This window comes from Sander lucioperca, chromosome 23, assembly GCF_008315115.2.
Source record: "Sander lucioperca isolate FBNREF2018 chromosome 23, SLUC_FBN_1.2, whole genome shotgun sequence".
Classification (NCBI taxonomy): domain Eukaryota; kingdom Metazoa; phylum Chordata; class Actinopteri; order Perciformes; family Percidae; genus Sander; species Sander lucioperca.
Window position 1 is genome coordinate 7925605 of NC_050195.1, and position 20885 is coordinate 7946489.

The 20885-nt window shown below is 41.8% G+C and overlaps 1 protein-coding gene across 2 annotated transcripts in view; it reads left to right on the forward strand.

Moving 5' to 3' along the window:
* Positions 1-20885, forward strand: part of LOC116048555 (rho GTPase-activating protein 21) — an 85852-nt gene that overhangs the window by 17601 nt on the left and 47366 nt on the right. The window lies entirely within an intron of this gene.

The following is a 20885-nucleotide window of genomic DNA, read 5'->3' on the forward strand; positions in this document are numbered from 1 at the left end:
TATTTACATTTAAGGGATTTCTGTGCAAATTGGAGCAGGTTGAGGCAGTGTTAGGTTGCAGGATGCACATCAGCTGCTGCAGGAATCAAACTGGTGCATGATGATATATTAAAAATAGTAGGAAGTGGAATATGTGTCTCCAGGCCGTAAATTTAATTCGACGGCTGCTCATTTTTTTTTTTTTTTTATTGTTTGCTGTGACTACCTTCAGTTTTTGACATGTTTTATTCTCTGTTGAGGTTCAGCTGAGGTAGTGACAGGGGTGTAACTTTGTCAGCACTTCCTGTCCAGGCTGTCATGTATCCACATTGTCAGCAGTGTCTTCTCCTTCTACGACTGTGAGACAAACTGCTAATACTTTTTTTTTTTGTTGTCACTGAGAAAGTGACATTACAGGAAAAAAAATGCTTACAATCTTTTTGTGTTTCAGTTTACCGAAAAGCAACAAACACCTGCAAATTAATAAGTACTTTAAAGTTAATTTGTAAGGAGACATGTTATTGTGTTGCGCCACAGTTTGCATATGATTCAACACAGTGTACAACTGAGATGGAAAAAGCAACAAATACATCCAGAACAGCCAAACATCCAAACAGTTACGGGAAGAAAACAGGCTGCCAGATGGACTTTAAAAAGGCTCCATTAGTGAAAACGCCAGTTAACATGGATTGCATTTGCTTATATTAGCCAAACTAAATTATGAGGCATGGATTTAATTACATAACATGATGCTACACTTAAAACAGTTGCTTTTGTGATCACATTGATGGATAGAGTGTGACAAAGGGAATTGGGGTGGTCAGTTTTTTTTTAATACTCCAGGCAGGATTTAGTTTTGGCATGTATACAAGATAATGAACGTGTCACTGACAGAAATGTAGCCACAGTGCCTCTAAAAAGGCCGCTTTAAAACCAAAATATTCAGCCTTCACCGCACAATCCTCCTCTGGCAGCCTTGTGGTGCAGTCCTCGGACGTGTGGTTTTTCCTCTTCTCTCATCGCTTCATTATTCAATTAAGCAGTAAAACACATGTTAAGCTTAACATGAACCGCACGGAGGATCCCCTATTGGGACGAGAGCAGTAAAGATCAACTGTGGGCTCTTGTATCATGCTCCATCAGCAGCGATGAGACTCTTAGTCTGGTTTTCATTTGGGCAAAGGTGATGCCGCACGACGGGCGCACCTAGTAAATACCTTCTGGTTTGGAGGGCGAGACTGTAGAGAGCCAGGGAGCCAGGTCTGGGGAGGATGAGGCGCAGGCAGGTGGGTAGAAGAGCCAGGACGAGATATTTTGGCCTAAGTGGAGGAGACGTTTGGTTTCTACTAGTTGTCATTACTGTAGAGGTTGATGGCTACAATCCTAAACACTATCTGTATTTGTGTGTGTGTGTGTGTGTGTGTGTAAAGGAAAGGCTAATGGGGTCAAGAAACAGTAGGGTATACAGAGCTGTGATTCAGGTGCAGAGATGGTCTCATCCAGCCATGCTGTCAGTCCCAGTGGGGGCATCCATCAACTGAGCTTCAGGGTTTTTTCTTCTCTGATTTGATTGATTGCTAATGACTGGCACTAATGGACATGTGGCTGCATACACACACACACACACACACACACACACACACACACACACACACACACACACACACACACACACACACACACGTGATACAATACGTGCGCAAATGTGTGCATGCAAACACATCAGTGTGCAGAGTATCACATACACATTGTAGAAATTCACACTCCTTTTAGACACACTTATTCTGGGCCTTTCCACAGTCTCCACATTCCACTGGCCGTATCTCACCGAAGGCCCCAACTGCTTTTAATCAGCTGGGTCACAAGGCGCTCCAGATGGGCCTCAGCGTTGGGTGGGACTGCCGCAGACGTGGTGGAGGAGAAGGGGGGCTTGAGCTCGTAATAGTCAACATATTTGTGCCCCCTCTCCTCAATCCTCAACATCCCCTCCCGTCCTGTATTGCGTCACCCTCCTCAGAGACCCGTGCTGGACAGCTTGAGCTACACTGCCGTATTCAGCGCATGCTTTTCTAGGGCTCTTACTTTTCCAGCGTTTTACTAGCTAACATTTTCCATCGTCAGACTGCATGCTCCGAGTGTTTTCAAAAGAGCACTGTGTGCTTTTGGAGAGCACCATCGCAGGATGTGCTTTTACAGTCTGAGGAAAGATGTAGGTGTATATTGCAATTTAGTTTTTTTCCCTTCGATGTCTGTAATATTGAGTTCACTGAGTACAGAATGTCTTGCTCTTGTAACTGTGGGCCATAAGGCAAAATATGTGCAGAATGCGCATGGGATCTCTTAGCCCGGTATATGTATCAGCCTAATCAGGGTAGGAATAAGACCTCATGGATGTACCAGCATCATTTTTGGTCAGCATCCCACACGTCCTATTTACTGTAGTTAACATCGGGAAAGATGAGGAAATTGAGAAAGCAGGAGGTATTGTAAAGGTGTCCTGAATGTGAACAACCAGTGCAAAAGATCAGCAGTTCAAAGCTATGACTATGATGGCAAGAATTATGTTGGCAGGTGTAATATTAACTTTATTTCTTGCGTGATAGCCAAAACAACAACACAGCATGCACACAAACACGCTGAGTAATTTCATTCCTTTAGCCACAAAAGCTGGTCTTTGTCAGCATGTCATTATAAAGTCTCATGCTTTGATTCGCTCCGTGTTCAGTCTTGCTTTGACAGTGTTTACGTCCGTTACCTGGATACCGTAGTACTAAGCTCCCCTTTCCTCTCTCCCCTCATCACCTCTCTCACTTACTGCTGAGGTCTCACGTTACAGGGCTGACGTCGCCTCGTTCTCAGCACAGGCCTGTTTGGTTAATACTCACAAGGTGAGGTCACAACACATCCGCACTACAGGAAACGTCTGGGATAGTCTCAGATATTCTGAGTGGAATGGGATCTAACATAGTACCGAGTTGTTCTTTTAAGTTCATCCCCAGCAGAGCGGTTCCTGTCTCCACACTGAGAATGTGGTTTAGTGCCAAAATGTGACCGGACTAGCTGCCCCATGATGCTCGATTGGCAGACAGAGTAAGACGTGGATACAAGAACAAGGGAGGGAATTTTCAGTTTTATGCCTAAAAAGCAAGCTTTAAACATTGAGGTTCTTGTGAGTGCCCTCTTTGGAGACTGAAAAAGTAAGTTGTCTCAGCAAATTCCCCTGCAACGACATGTTTAGGTTTAAGTAACCAAGCCCTCTAAAAGATGAATTAATTATGACAGGAAAGTTTTGCAGCCAGTTCATGACAGTGAAGGTGTTAAGTGGCGTTCTGTTCTGTTTGTGTTTTACCTATCTGTAATTCCCTCAAGGTGTGCACCTGAGCGTGTGACGTCACCCCCGCAGCTGAGGCTGCTCAGCTATTACGAGGGGGGAGCGTTAGGTACCTGTGCTGAGCCAGTGACCGAGAGAGCGCTTCAGTGGAAGCCGGTGTGATCCTGTGAGGAGCCACACAGCCAAACCAGTGTGTCCAGTGTGGAAGCTGCGTGTGTGTGTGTGTGTGTGTGTGTGTGTGTGTTGCTTCAGACGCCTGCTGAAGCTAGTGTTAATTGAGATGATTTGTTTGTTTTAAAAGTTCACTCTTTAGTTTGCCTTCTGTGATTTATTTGTATTCCTTTTGTTAGTTTAACAGTATTTATTTGATTTATCTTGAACTGTTTCCACTTTTCCCTTGGTTTTTTCCCCCGGGTTTATTTAATTGTTTTTGTGTCCTCTGCCCTTAGACACGATAGCGCCGTAACAGAAGGGCTCACAAAGCAGAGCAGAGATATAGACTGACCTCTGCCACTGTTCCTGAACAGACCTGTCAATGGGATTGACTGAGTAAGGTTTGCTCTGTTTAGCAGTTGATCTCAGCTTTCCTAAAAGGATTAGAGTGGTTGCACCTACAGTATAGAGTAGACATTGGGCATCCCTTGCTGGCTGCTACTGTAGCTTAAAGTATTCTGTGACTGCCAAGATGTCCTGCACTCACCTGCGCTCTCGTCGTTCTCGTCCACGTACTCGATTTGTCCTTGCCAATTTAGATCGGCAAGGTGCTAAACTAATGATAAACTAATCCCCCCCCCCGCTGCTATCTATGTGTCTCCTTACACTTTCTCTTTGCTAGCCATTTAATCACGACTTGTTGCCCTGTAAACAATCCCCAGCCCTATTGGCAGGTTGATGGCCACTTCAAAGATGATCCACATACCATTGATAGAATGTGAAGAACTTGATTGATTGCTCCAACTACTTTTCTTCTCCGCTGCCATTTCCTTGTCCTTGGCTGGGGAGTCAAACAGGTAAAAGGCAGGAAGCTCTTTAATGTGATGTACAATGATACTTTTTTTATTGGAGGATACATTCATAACTAGAAAGATGTTTGATGTTCAAGATTACCCTCAAAGTCATTGAAAGCCAGGCATAATATAAAAAACACATTTTTGTGGTTTGAGTCTGTTACAAATTTATGACATGCAGTATTTCTTTCTTTTTTTGCCAAGTTGCCCAAGTAGTAGCAGAAATACTGCAGGTTTCGAAAATAAAAGGGAATGTTTGCTGAGGCTGCAGACTCACAGACGTCCACCCACCTGGTGTGAGTCAGTGCAACATTCACACAAAGAGCCAGTGGCTTCATCGGTGCAAGTGCTCCATTAAGGCAAAGTGTCTTGTCGGGTGTAACTCAGATTTAACCCTTCACCTTTAGACCTAACCTTGAAACCTAATTCCAATCTCTCGCTTGCCGGTGAAAGCTCTGCGTCTGCGTCTGCGTCTGTGTGTGTGTGTGTGTGTGTGTGTGTGTGCACTGTGCGCACAATGCATGTCAGTCTTTTCCACCACAGTTTTCTAGTTAGCAGTGATATGTGTTGGTGCCATGCAGGAGTCCTCTCTGTCCCCAGTAGAAACCATCCCTTATCCCGCCAACAGATTAGAAACAACTTTAATGCTTAATCAGTTGCTCTAGCTCAGCCCCCACCACCATCACTGACTTATTTTTCTACATCACACACACACACACACACACACACACACACACACACACACACACACACACACACACACACACACACACACACACACACACACCTGCCCCTCCTCCCACTCACATAAGCAAGTGGCAGTCAGTGATGTTTGCCGGACCTCCACCAACACTTGCTGTACTTCATTGTCAGACCAACATGTTTTGGCTTGTGGCCTTCATCAGGGACATCATAAAAACAAGAAAAAAAAACAAGAAAAAAGATATAAAAGACAACCAATAATAGACATAAATATCAGCCAATCGGGCACCAACACATAGATGGGCTGGTTATATGGTCATGCAGCTTCAGGCCAATCACAATTCCAAACTGGTTAAACGGCAAGGGGTGAAGCCATCTGGCCCTCAATCTGGGCTTGTAGTACCACAGGCAGCAGCCCTTTCTCTTTGCCTCTTACAGTAACACATAAGCTCACACATGTGCCACACCACAGAGCTAACAAAACACTGCTGAGTCACAGCTTTGGACGACTTTAGTTCATCTTGTGAATGTGACGATCAGTTTCAGTTTGTGTGTGTTTGATAGTTGCGGTTTCTTAAGGGGTCAGATTGTGTGATGTGTTTAATTTTTAATGATTGCTTCAAGGCAAGTTTTCCTTCAAGGGAAAGAAAGTAAAATAAAGTAAAATAATGAATAACTATAGAGAATGTAAACATTTCACGTTGGTGCCTGCAGTGGTTAAAATATTTAGGATGTTGATATAAGACATTTTGTTTCCAGCAATATCTTTGGATACAGTTGTACAGCAGTACATGCACTGTCTCCCTCTCTTTTGTGTTTATATCCAACTGTTTTCCTTTTTAAGTGTCTATGTGATTGGTTGAGACAGCCTCATAAATTGTCTCAAATTTACTGTACACAAACCATGCCTTCACACCAGCACGACAACTAAATACACAGCATGAAGGACTTACTCATTTCAAATGAGTTCTCGGAGATGATGCATGTCAGAAAACGTCTTGGTGACGAGAGAGGGTTGAGAAAACAGAGATCAACTCGCAAATGACTGGTGTAGCAATGGCTACAAGTAAAGGGCATCTTATTTTCCTCCTGCTGTAAAATGCCGTATACGCTTAGATCTGATCATTCTTCTTTCTGTCTATAACGAAATGCTGTTGCCAGTTGCCGGGAATCTCGGTCATTAGGAACATACGGCATGCTTTAACCAACACAAACGTATCAAAGGCCAGAACTGAAGTCCTCCCATTTTACTGCTGTGTAATTTTTTGGCTGCCCTTGGTGTCAGACACCAACCTAATGTAATTGCACCCAGCTGAGTAACAGCCTGGGCTGTTTGAGTGAGTACAAGTTTTTAACATTTACATAACTGTACATACTGTGCCTTTCATACAGACCACAATGTTTCGAACATCCACTGGTGTTCAGCTGCAGGATGTCCCCCGGGGGCAGCCCATGAGGGAAATATTAAAATCCTTTACAGTTACACTCTTGGTATTTAGCTGTTGAGGTAATCCAAAATAACAGTCAGTGAGTTAGTAAGTAATGTCACACTAAAGGACATATACACAATTTATGGACTTGTTGATGGTTGCAAGAATCTAACTTGAGGTGTGGTTTCTTTAAAGTTTGTTGTTTGTTTTTTTTGGCAGGATGCATGATGGTTATTTTTGTGGGGTTTGACTGTTTTTTGGACTCTTGAGTGGTAAAGTGAAGGGTGCTTTTGATGGGGAAATTATTCAGTAAAGAACACTTAAAACTCTCATTATTTAGTGCTTTCTGTTAAGGGTTACTCATCAGAAAATACAGACAGACAAACATGGGAAAAACATTCCAGTGTATAATGGCTGAGCTGCTCCACACTGCGGGGAGAGAGATTGAGAGCTAAATAGTCTTTTCTTCAGCTCATCTGGCCCAGGTTCTTATTACATAACTGAGTTTTGTTGGACAGACACATGGACAAAAGGCTTAAGAAAACCTGGGGGACTGCTGTAGCTGTAAAGAGCCTCTGATGTCAGGCGTTAAAGGAGATGCTGCTTAGGTAAACAGTCAGCACTGAAAGAATGCATTGATCCAATTTGATGTTTTGTGATGGGCTCCTGTGAATGAAACGTGACGGCCTGCAAGATGTCTGTCAATACATCACATGTGTCTGGCTACTTTTTAACAGGCAGACAGACATCAAACAGCAGGCAGCCCATGCACTGTTCTCCACCAAGTGATGTTAGCGCTCAGCTGAAAGACGACATTCTTCTCTCCTCAGCTAATACAGGACATTACTGTTCGGTCACACCTGCCCTGCCCTGTATAAATCCCATGTCTGTCTGTATGTCTGCAGCAGGTCACATGAACTCTCTTGAACCCACCCTGAACAGCAGTCCTGGCTGGGCTGACATAAGCAGCAGCTACGCAACGTCCAAAACCAATTTTCAACTCAGTCCATCATCTCTTGGGGCTCTCAGATTGTCTGTATTTCCTTATTAAAAAGAATGAATATTGAATTCATGGCCTTATCTCACTCACTACTTCTGGCGACTCCCTTTTCTTCTGACCCTTAGCTTCCAATTTCTTCTCCATTCCTTTTTTTTTTTTTTTTTTTTCAGCTGCTTTCGTTAAGTTCCTATCCCCATATTTGTTCCCACTTGTAACCCCAGGATCTGGCCCCGGACCATGCACTCACTTCAATGAGAAGTACCAGCTGACGTTAGACAGCAGCTCAGACAAGATATAAAAAACCTCTCTGATTACAGTCGTGCTGATCCACAGAATTACTTTGGCCATAAATCAGACCTGCATCCTCTCTGAGATGCTGCCAAATGTACTCGGAAGGAACGCCTTTCCCTGCAGCAGCACGAAATGAAACTGTGTGATCCTATCTGGTCATCTGGTTGGGTTTTCTTAGGTCGTGACATTTTAGGTTTTTTTTGACTTACCACATCGTAACTGATAAGTAGAGCTGCAACTATCGATTATTTCCATTATCGATTTTCACTATCTGCAGATTTTTAATTTTTTTTATTGTGTCTATGAAATGTCAGAAAATAGTCAAAATAATGTCCACTCTCGTTTCCCAGGGTAAGACATTTGGTCTACAACAATATAAAATTGAGAAAAGCAGCACATATTTACATTGGAGAAGCTGTAAATATACAATGATTAGTATTGTTTCATTATTTTTGCATAAAAATTGCTAAAACAAGTACTCAGTTGTCAAAATAGTTGCAGATAATTCTTCTGTCAAACGATTAATTCGCCAATTGTTTCGGCTCTACTGTTTTTTATTTACTTCGCCGACACTTTGGCTTGTCAACTGACTCTTAACCATACGGCGACTGTGGGTTTGCAGAGTCTTAACATCCCAACACCATCATGGTCCATTTGATGAGATGCAACATGATGTCACTAAGTGAGTTTCTGAGCGTGCATGGTAACGTCTTAACTGATGAAGCCGCTGCAGCTTAACACAGAGGTCTGATGAAATGCAGCAAAGGGCGTCTGCAAAAGGGGGGAGTTCAGTAGACACACCCATTGGCAGGAAAGTGAAGGATAGAAGGAAGTGGAGAAAGGAGGGAGGGGAGGCGAGGGCAGATCAACAGTACTGTATGTGCTCAAGGCCATATGTAGCTTACACATAGGAAAACACCACGCCATTTTCCAAGGACCGTCATTCCTCTCTCTCAGACACTACGGGCATCCACAATGATTGCACATTCTTTTGAACTCTTCCTCTCGCTTGTCTGTTTCTCTCATTTTCTCTCTCCCCATTCTCCCTCACACCCTTTCTCTTGCTTGGATCATAATAGTGGTGTAATTTACAGCTGTTGGTCAGCCTGGTGTGTGTGTGTGTGTGTGTGTGTGTGTGTGTGTGTTTTGTTTAAAGGGCGTGTCCCACAGCCCTCATCAGTGTTGGCTCCAGTGCAGAGCGCCTCTCTTCATAACCAATACCAGATCTGTCTCATACCAAATCTTTTACAGTCCACTAAATGCCTTTACAAAACAATGCAATTGCATTAGTATTGGTGATGATTCAAATATCTCTTAGTAGGATATATCTTATGGAGGATGTATTCATGTTTACCTTTTAAGTGGAAAGAATATACATAAGTAGTAGCATTTTTAAAAGCTAGATCACTAAATCCCTGTGGTGGTGTTACGACCCAGCTCATTAGGGTAAAGGGAAGCAACGTAAAACCAGGTGTTTTTATTAAATTAAAGTTACTTATTAACATACGAGTTTAAAAATGGATTAACAGAATCACAAGTGCGCAAACTACAAAGGAAAGAAAGGGCCTGATGATGGTGGTTAAAACAAAGAAACAAATATAACAAAAAGAAGACTCTTCAAAAATAACTTAAACCACTAAACTAAACAAACAACTAGAGGTGCAACGATGAATGGATTAATCGATTAGTTGTCAACTATTAAATTAATCGCCAACTATTTTGATAATCGATTAATCGTTTGAGTCGTGGGAGAGGGGGGGAATGACATGCAGCAAAGGGCCACAGGTCGGAGTTGAACCCCGGCCCGCTGCGTCGAGGAGTGAACCTCTATATATAGGCGCCCGCTCTACCAACTGAGCTATCCGGGCGCCCTAAATCCCACTTCAAAACAAAACACAAGAAAACCAACATAAAATATCTACAAACGTGTTCTAAGTATTTAAAGCTAAACCCTGGCCCAGTCTCCCAACATACATTACATTACAACAGATTTAAGAAAGCTTTCAACAAGACATTTAGTCACGAGTGACGGTCTGGCACCATACACATGAGCCTGATGGTTTCTTCAGGGTTTGGAGGGTGAGTCAGGGTGCTGCGCCAATCAGTGTTCTCTAGCCTCAAGTAGGAACTGGGAGGGATAGAACCCAGCTGGACCAATCCCTGACTGGAGGCCGCACATCCTACTTGGCATGTGACAGATAATAACAAAAGGAGCTAAGACAGGGAAAGGTGCCAGCGGCAGCCGTTAACAGGTGTCCATAAGAGAAATGGAGGTTCACAAAACAGTAAAGAAATTTCCAGAACCAAAAGTGATGCCTCCCATTGCAAATTCAGACCAAAACACAAATATAGGGCTGGGCGATAGGGAGAAAATCAGATATCACGATATTCTTCACCAAATACCTCGATATCGATATTGCGGCAATATTCTAGGGTTGACAATTGGTGTTTTGACAAAATATCTTCACACTTACATTTTTGATAAATAATCATCAGTAATGTGGACATAATGTCTAAGTGGGGAAAAGGCAAATAATAGAACAGCTAGAACAGTTTGGTAAGTTCAGAAAAGTACATCACTTATATCACTTACATACTGTAATGCAGCCTTTAAAACCAGTAAAAGACAACACTTATGTCATACCACGATCCAAAATCTAAGACGATATCTAGTCTCATATCACAATATCGATATAATATCGATATATTGCCCATCCCTACCCAAATATATTCAACTCATAGGATATAATTCCATTTTAAGGATATAAAACAGAGAAATGCAGCAAATCCTCACACTTTAGAAGCTGGAACAAGCAAATATTGGCATCTTTGCTCGATGAATTGCTTAAACAACCAGAAACAAATCAAAAATTATTTTTGATTAAGTTTCTGTCAATTGACTAATCAACTCATCGCTTCAGCACTAGATAAAACATGAGAAAGTCACGTCAACCTGACAAATGGGGAGACAATCTTGTATGCAGACCCACCCTTCCTCTGTAGAGCTGTGTGTCAACCACCTATCATGTGGGATGAGTTTCTACAGTGATTATTACAATCATGAGAATAGCAGCTGCACGTGAGAGATATAAACACGGCATTGTTTGTTCATATCAAGATGAATATTTAATATTCCGTCACGCTCTATGGAGTATTTTTAGAGTTCGGGAGCATCTCTCCAGTCGCTTATGAATTTTAAATGGCAGTTGTGAATATTTCACAAGTCGACCAGAAGAGCCGGGGCTGGATGCAAGGGATGACATGTTTGGTATTTCCTCTGTGGATGTGGTCAAAGTTTTCACACTTCTCTCTACTCGCTTTTGCTTGTCTGTAGGCCTGATGTGGATTATTTTTATGATCGCTGCCTTCCAGGTTTGATTTCGGCCATTGTGGCATGTTTGATCACCTGGACTCCATGTGTTATCTGTCTCTCTATACTTACATCTTAGCAATTAAAAGCAAATGCCATGAAATTCTTTTTCATGCCATTGAAAACAAACAAAATAGCACTTTTGCTAGCTGGGATTGTTCAACGTTAGTCAATTGAGAAGGCGGAATAAAACGATTCACATAAGAAACGCGTTTCTTATCTTCTGTGATTCTGAAATTCACAAATGCCAGAAATGGATTTGTGTATGTTGTTAATAAAGTTATGCTTAAGGAACAAAAAAGGTGGAACTAAACTGTAAATTATCTTGATTTTTATACGGGCAGAGGACTGTAGCATGCTTTTAAATTCACACATATTCAATGAAGAATTGGTCGATTTCAGACATCCAGAAGTGACATTCCCAAAGATTCCCTCAACTATTAGTTCAACAAGGTCTTGATGGTGTTTACATATTGTAAAACAGTCCCACAAAATCACTGTTATCTCCTTCCAGCATTATTCCAGTTTAAAAAAAGTGTAATCACAGTAGAGGGCCCTATTCAATGTTACATTCAGTTTCATACCATGACAGCGTTCATGTACTGGTTAATGCACATCAGCCATACATTAAACTAGTTCATTTATCACCACATGCCTGCTCCAGCGCTTATACCACAGAGACAACCTGGACTATTTTATCCCCTTTTTTAATGAATAAACACCTTTAATGAAAGAGGTTTCATTATGATAAGTGCTTTTCTCCCTTCATGTGTGTTGTCACCCATTTCACCGTAATTATGCATCCTTCAGGCATGTGTCTGGAATGAGTGCCTCCCTCTGAGTCTACAGCAGTCCAACCTCAAACCTCAGCCAAGGTAATTCCAAGATCAACTTACACCGCTGCTATATGGGCTCTTTATGAAGCACACGTTGGCCAGTGACAGACTTTCTTAAAGGGGCCCTTTCAGACGTGAGTGACTTAGTTTACATTTAGGGTGGACAGGTTAGTCTATACGTCCTATTCTCGTATTTTAGTAGCCTCACGTCTTGAATAAAGTGTTTGTCTGCGTGTCTCAGTGTCTGATTGATGATGTGGAGTTACCAGACATGGCCAGTTAATGGTGTTGGGTGGGTTCTGGATAGAAGAGTGGTGTCTTATGTAGGGTGAATCCTGCTTTACTTAGGTTTTTTTTTTTTTTGTCAGCCGACTTGCGAGAAACAGTTTAGCACATAAACCCTGTGTCTGACGTGCTAAACTTAAGACCCATTAAAGACTGCTCTCCCAGGTTAATCCCTGGGTACTCACGCTACACCTGCTACTGCAGTTCAGGCCTGGGATGAACAGATTTGTCAACCTTAAGTTTATTAAAAGTGGTTGCTGCGCTGCTTAAACCGAAAATAGCATATAGCCGATAGTGTGGATGAAATGGGAGTTATTTGATTTGTTAATTTTAGCTCTTAATAAAAGATTAATATAACAGCATACAGCCAACATGATGTTGAGGAATCTCCAAAATTTAAAAGAACAGAATCAAGTGTTGGAGTGCATACAGTCAAGATACATATCTATTATAGGATTGTAGGCCTAAAGATTTAATTTAGGGCTGCCCCTAACGATAATTTGTTTCCGATTAATCTAACAATTCATTTGCATATTATTCTAAAGATTTTTTAACAGAACTTTGGAGAATCAGTATTTTTACTTAAGTACTTGGCATAAAACTTAAAATAGCTATGACGTGGATTTATTTTGTCAATGCAGTAATATGCAGTTAATTTAATCACTGGCAAATGTATTTTTGCATCAGTGTGGGGCAAGGAAAAGAATTGAAACGCAGGGCTCCAGCCTACGTAAGTGGCCTGAAGTTTATACTTGTGCGCTGGTGTGTGCATCAATTTCTTTAATAGCAGGGCCTGTGTGTGTGTGGGTGGGGAGTGTGTGGAGTGAGTGGTAGAGCGAGTGTGAAAGTGATGGTGATTAGCTTCCTCTATTCCGACGCATCAACGCACGTTATGCAAATCGGCATATTTTTGTAATTGATGACATCCCAACCCTAATTTAATTCATGAGGAAGTTGAATTGTGTTTTCTTTCCTAACGTTCTCTTATCTGGTATATTTTCACTAAATTTATCTCCATATATTTAAAAGTGACTGTTATTCAGAATATTTTGACAAACCTACGCTACAATACAAACAGTGTAATAGTGATGTAAGTACTAAAAAGGCAGGTTCACTCCTTCGTCCTAAAGCCAAACAATGCAAGAGCCGCATTGCACGGAGGCAGGGTTTCAAAGGTGGGTCAGATAACGTATATTGATCCGCTGATGTTGACATCAAACACAGGCTCACATCACTGTCAGTCTGACAGGAGTATAACTGTGTCTTCATTAGCGCTTCCTGATGATCTGAGGCTCTTTCTCGTCTCACCTCTCCTTAACCACGTGGTATCTCCCAGAGGGAAAATGTCAGAGCGATGAGCAGAGATGCAATAATTAAACCACGACAAGAGAGAGTTTTTTTTTATTTTTTCTTTATTCAAGAGGTGTTTGAGATGGGGTGGGGGTATGGCTGTCATCACAAACATATTTGTTTCTTTTTTCCCTGTCTGAGAGCAGCTGCTGAGGAGTGAATGAGCAGGCTACTGAATGCTTGATTGGCAGAGGCATTTGTGTGGAAGTGTCAAGGGACCTTTGGAGACAATTGTCCAGATAAAGCAGGGCCCCTTCAGTGGGGAGCCCGCTAATACACTGAGCTCTTGCGGGGACCCCACACACACACACACACACACACACACACACACACACACACACACTGAGCACTGGGCTTTTGTCTTCCCTGTTAGATTTTGGGTGAGTGTCCAACCCAAAACCTCTCATCGCTGCAGCCACAGCTCCGTCTTGAAGGAAATCCCCTGTATTTTTTTCCTCCTGGACGTTTTGTGCTGCCGTGTGTTTCTTCTCTCCTCTACACAGATGGTCTCCATAGCAAACTGTGAATTTTGATAGTTGTTTTTGCCAGCGGAAGAAAAGAGATGCACTGGCTCATAAATATGTCGTCAGTATAACTCACAGGGATTTTAACTGGGAGCTTTTGGAGTTATTGCGTCATCACTTATGTACGAGTGGGATACTTCTTAAAAATGAAAGGAAAGCTGGTGCCAACTTCCTCCTCAACAACAAAAGCAAATGCTTTGAGAGTCATTGTGTTGCCAGTGGATTTTAAGGACTTTTAATGGTAGCTTTGACATTTGTTATTACATGATCTTTTCTTTATAGATAGGGAGAACACTGATTCCTCCTTGAGGTTAAAATGTGAATATGTGTGTAGTCATAACCATTCTCGGTCCTACATCTTTGCTATATTTAATGAAGTAATTTTGCATCAATGTCTACTACATGTTAGAGGCAGGATAATTAAATGACAGTGGCAGGCAGCTATTGTACACTTTCTGTGTGACGGACCTCCAGTGCATTGAACACCAACATCTACGTAACATAAAACTGGGGCTGCAACCAAGGGCGGAACTTTGGTTTCAACAAATTTTGAGCATAATAACTTCCTGCATTCTGGTGAATTGTTCTGCAAGAATGTGTGCCTTTTCTGCATCAAGTTATGGTGCAAATGTCTATTTATGTAAAGGAAATTATTATTAGATATTTGAGGGGGTTGCACTGGCCAGTTTTGGTTATCAGGGGGGGGGGTTGTAACCCCTCCATCCCCCCTGTAAATTACGCCTATGGCTGTAACAAAGGATTATTTTTATTATCCATTAATCTGCTGATTATGCTGTATTATTTATTTTCTCCTTTAACTGACCTAAAGGAAAAGCCATGCCGTGCAGCCTGTTCTCAATGTTCTTTTTCTTTCATTGCTTTAAGCAGACTGTTTATAATATTCCCAACTGCAAACGGCTTCTCTCACTCACTTTCTTTGTCCTCATCTAGGCCTACTGTCTCAGTTTCTGTCCTTTCCTCCAGGAAAGAAAGTCTGGCTTTGTGTGTGTACACCCAAAACACCCTCCCCTCCTCCTAGTGCATTGGCATATACGAGTGCAGTAAAATTGTATTATGGGCCCTCATATGCAGTACCTGACTCCACTATTGCCTCCTACACTCAGATTGAGTCACTTATCTGAGCCTGAAACATGATCAATCTGCTCCAGTATTTGCTACCTCCCCAGGGTAGTCGGCTGTGGGGTTCGTACCCCTCGGTACCCCCTAAGGGCCGTATGAAGAAGGGCATTATGGGTGTGCAGTGGCGTGGGCGCATAGTAGTAGCAGTCTGCTCCCTGGCCCTCATTATCCAGTCCTTTGTTACAGTAAGCCATACCTCGCGGAGCCCAGATGCAGCATGTCCAGATTAGATTTTACACCCGCCAGGAGTCCTGAAAAGCCACTCCGAATCGAGTCTAATCCTCCTGCAAGACTTTCTCTTTTCTTCTCGCTCTCTGTACCACACACAGACACACGCACACACGTACGCATACACGCACACACACACATACACACACACACACACACACACACACACACACACACACACACACACACACACACACACACACACACACACACACACACACAGATATATAAAGCTGGTCACACAAGAGCACCAATTGGAGACTTCAAAATTACTTATTGTAGTTTCTAGAGCCCTGTTGGTGCCTTGTGTCTTTAATCCCCGTCCAGAGATGCTGTCAGCTGCTTAAAGACCATGGGCCTTTTTTGATTCTTTGTTACACAAATCAGAGCTGCAGATAATCATCTAATAAATCCTAGACTCGATTTGAGTGGATTAAAATAAAACCGCATCATGAAACAACCTGGTTTTCATTGTGTTGCGTTCTCCAGAAATGTAAACATCTGAAACGAGTTTCACATCTCAGGGAACACAACTTTGGCTGTTAGTTTGGATGTTGAGGATATTTTTCTGTGGTGGGCATTGGAGAACTGCTTTCAGTGTAAATATAAAAATAAAAAAACAGAACAGCAGCTTTTTCTTGAACCAGTTTTGCTTCTTTTAGCCTTTGCACAAACTGGACTGGTCTGCCCTGGTGTTGCAGCACACCACTAATGTAATTCCATCTTAAAGACTCCACACCAGTCACAATTTCTCAATCCTTGTCTTTATTTTACCACAGCCGCAGTCTGGATGTTGTCTTTGGCCCTGCATGTCATGTTGTGTGAAGCCACAAGGCCATTTGCAGAATTATCAGCAGGGGGACTCCAAGACCAAATTGCACTGTGTTGGGTCTAGCAGCCGCGAGTGGGAACTGTGCTGAGAGAGTGATAAAGACCTCTAAATGTTACAACAAATACATCGGTAAACCCCCCGTCTGTTGAAGCGTTATCCATAGTACCACCCTCCACACCCGCTGGTAGAATTTCACAGGCGCTTGTGGCCACGCTCAAGTCGATCATCAACCGGACTACACCGGTTTTATTTGTAATTGCTGCTGTTCTGGGATGGACCGCGTTGCTTACAATTTACACCTCTGTGTGATCTCTGTAAATTTCTTCAAAGCATTTTCCTAGCTGGTGTTAAAGAGCTGCAGCTAGTTTGTTGTGTGTTTGAACATGGCCATCATCTGGTTAACCTGTTGCTGCTTTTCTCTGTTTTATATCATAAACTGAATACATTCTAACCCTAACCCATTTTTAGGCCTTTATTTTCACAGGACAGATGAAGACATGAAAGGGGAGAGAGAGGGGGGAATGACATGCAGGAAAGGGCCGCAGGTCGGAGTCGAACCGGCGGCCGCTTGCGTCGAGGAGTAAACCTCTATACGTGCGCCTGCTCTACCAACTGAGCTAGCCCGGCCACCAAAATAAGCAATTTGAGGAAACCACTTTGGGCTCTGGGAAATTGTGGTTGGGCATTTTCATGTGCCCCATTTACACTGGTCATTTCAAGCGTCTCGGATACCTAAGAAATCCACAAATTCAGTGAGTGGTGGTAATGCACCTGTGTCTGTTTAGTAACTGCCAGCAATGCCAGAAGAGTAATAACTTCTGCACTTTAACAGTTTTGTTACAACAATAACAGTTGGCAATAACAGAGACATTAAGACATTTCAGCGTCTTTACTGGCTCTCATTCATACCGTTCTCTCACCCACACATATCATTCAGTTGTCGCACCAATCGGGGATCTTGGATGCATTAGCTTATTTGAGATGGGATAGCTGTCCAACCTGCCCAAGACATATGAGATGTAAATAGGCTCATAGTTGTTGCTACCTGAGAATGTGAAAGCATCAAAGGGTACACCTCAGGCTGGGTAATATATCAATATTATATCGACATTGATTTATGAGACTAGATATCGTCTTAAATTTTGGATATCTGATATGTTGATATGACACAAGTGTTGTATTTTCATGGTTTTACAGGCTGCATTTGGTAAAGGGGTGTAATTTTCTGAATTTACCAGACTGTTCTAGCTGTTCTGTTATTAGCCTTTACCCACTTAGTCATTATATCCACATTCACAAAAAGGAAGAAGAATTATGACCAAAAAAGTCATAAAAAATCATGTCCAGGCACTCAAGGCGGTTACAAAAAGTGATAAAAAGGCCTTTAATATAGGGCTGTGCAATTAATTGTAATGTTAATCGCGATTACGATTTCAGCTTCTAATGATCACAAAAACAGAATCGAGAAAAACAATTATTTTGCACCTTACGTTTTTCAAGTAAACTCCTATTTTGTCTTTTTCATTTCACAGTTCTAGGTGTTTTCACTATTTTTTCAGTTCAATAATTGCAACATCTTTCCAAAAGTACAAGTACAATGAGTAATTGTGTTAAATAATCGTGATTTTAATATTGACTAAAATAATCGTGATTATAATTTTTTCCATAATCGAGCAGCCCTACTTTAATACATAGGGCAAGACATTAATGTCATAACTCTTCTTCCTTTGTATACCCTTCCATCAGCACCGGTGGTTAAAAGGATACCAGAAGGGCTCCTGCCTTTTCTTCCTATTATATCCACATTATTGATGATTATTCATCTAAAATCTCATTGTGTACATTTTTTGTGAAAGCACCAAAAGTCAACTTTACAATATCACGGCAATATCGATATTGATGTCTTTGGTCAAAAATATTGTGATATAGCTCTAGGTGCACCATCTTATTGCTATTGGCTAGAGCCCAACCGATAAAGGATTTTTAAGGCCTATATCGATACAAATATTTGGTGATTTAAAAATCCGATATTCCGATATATCGGCCGATATATATTTAAAAAAATAAATCCAGAAACGCGTAACAGAACTTAAACAGATTTCCCTAACATAAGTTTATTTTTAAACTTTGCATTGTTTACATTAATTCATGAAAAGGCCAGAACATGACCCCTCTGCTTACTTTACTGTGCAACTAGAGTACCTGAGATGACCTGAATTATCCTTAAAGCCGTGCCAGTCCTGCTGAGACATTAAAACATGATCCAGTTTACCCGCGAGTAAGACAAACAGAGCAGAGCTAAATCCAGAACACACGCATGAATCCTTCCTTTCACTTGATTCCTATTTGCCCATCAAACCTCAATAATGTCTGGCTTTGATGACGCCTCGAGACACACTGATCTACATAAACACGGAGAAACACACAATCCGTGAAATCACATAAGCGCCCACGGAGGACACCCCAGTCCACTGGCCGACATTGTTTGTGGTGTGGTTCGTTCCCACGACAACGGCACAATATTTCTGGGCGGCATGTCTAGTTTTTGTGTCTGCATGGCACCAAATCCACTTCCTCGCCAACAGGAATTCTTTTCAAGGATCTGTTTTTTCCTAATCATGTGTTTTAGATTTACAGGACTTTTAGAGACATATATATGACTTGAAAGTATTGTTTGGCTGGAAGTAGTACCTCTAATGGTGATGTGTGTTGTGTAAATGCTTTTTGCAATGCAATTCACAAATTCACACACACATATATATATATATATATATATATATATATATATATATATATATATATATGCAGTTGGCTACTGTTTCCATATATAACCATTCTTGTAGGGCTTAATCCTTGTTTTGGCTTCCACAAGTCAAGTGTCTCAATTTGGCGACGTCTATTCCTGCTATCTTTTCCATACGGAATACCACATGCTATATTGAGCTGAGTGAATGTGGTAACAAGATGCTCATAACAAAACGCTGAGAGGGAACATTCCACCACTGGGTTCCTGATGTTGTTTTCATGGTCGCCGGCGTCTCGGATGGCAAATATTCCTCCTCAGAATCAAAATAGACCGGTATTTACGTTTTCGCCATTTAGCAGACGATCTCATCCAGAGCGACTTTACAAACCACGCTGGCTGTTGACGGACGCACATTAGCCGTCATTGGACGTGAACCAGTAAACCTACGATTATGGGACAATCTGTACAACTAATAACACCCTGGAGACATAGTGAGGTATTGAAATTCAAAATGGACGAAAGGGGGACCCATTGTTCTTACGTTAAACAGACTTTTTCAACATTTAGTAACCGTATCAGAGCACAGAGTCCTGATGTTTGGAGCAGCACGAAAGCTCCAGAGATCCCTGAGATGAAAATGTGATTAAATATTAAATTGATGTTTTGGCCCTGCTCTCTACTGGAGAGATTTACTAAAAGGTATCAGGGCTAAGTACATCCTGCTCCCAACCCTCTCACTGCTCCTGAAATAAAGGCAGTTGCCAAGCCTCTGTGAATTTTTGTTTACCTGGAAGGATTGAGGAGGTATTCCTGTGTGGCATGGCCAGCTACTTACATAATACTAGGCTGATTATGAAGGGAGAATTGGTGGTTACAGTTTAACATTTTATTTTTCTACTGATGTTCATTAACGTGCTCTGTCCCAATCAAATAAATAAATAAATAAATCAGGCAACGTAGGTGGAAACACCTGTGTGGGTGGACTGTAGGGGGTGTGGTGATCCATTATGGTAGATTCTATTTTATATTGTAAATGCAATATATTTAGTTTAATATAGTAAACTTTCTGTAAATTCAGTTGAAAGGTGTGATTGTCCCTGAAATAGTCACTGAAAATCTGACACTTTATCAACTTTATTCCAATGTCTGTCTTTTCATTTGGCATGTCTGGTAATTAAGCTCAACCAAATTATGTTAAAAATTGGTTAAACAAGGGCTGGGGCTTCAAATTTGTCTCTGTTGCATTGCTTATCCTTATGTAACAGTGTTTATACGTATGGACCAAATAAACCAAAGGGCATAAATGAATATACAGGAGTTGCTGTGTGTTTATGCACCTCCTGGTAGTCTCTCTGACCGCAAAGCCTGCCACCCAGGCATTAGTTCATTGCAGTTGCCAGATGAGCTGCAGGCATGCAAAGGTGGGTGGGTCGGCTGTGCATTTTTGTGCCTTATAGATTTCACAGAACCCATATGCTTCCTTATCTGTATTAGCCCCACTTGACTTCTTCCACAGGCTGTGAAAACAATCTATTCCTGTCTCCTTCTGACAGATAGTAACTTTGTGCTGCTTGTGCTTCCTACCATAAAAACAACTTTTTGGAATGTTCCTCATACTGTATTTAACTTACCTTCTCCTTTCATTTGTTCTTATGATTTATTGATGAGCCTCGACACGTGAGCTTGTTGGCGAGCACACTAGAGGTGAGTTAGAGAGAGAGAGAGAGAGAGAGAGAGATGGAGGAGACAGGAAAGGAAGAGAATTCACTTCAGGCCGCCTGGTGTGTGTATGTGAATATGTGTGTGTGTGTGTGCATACTTCAGAGAGAGTTTT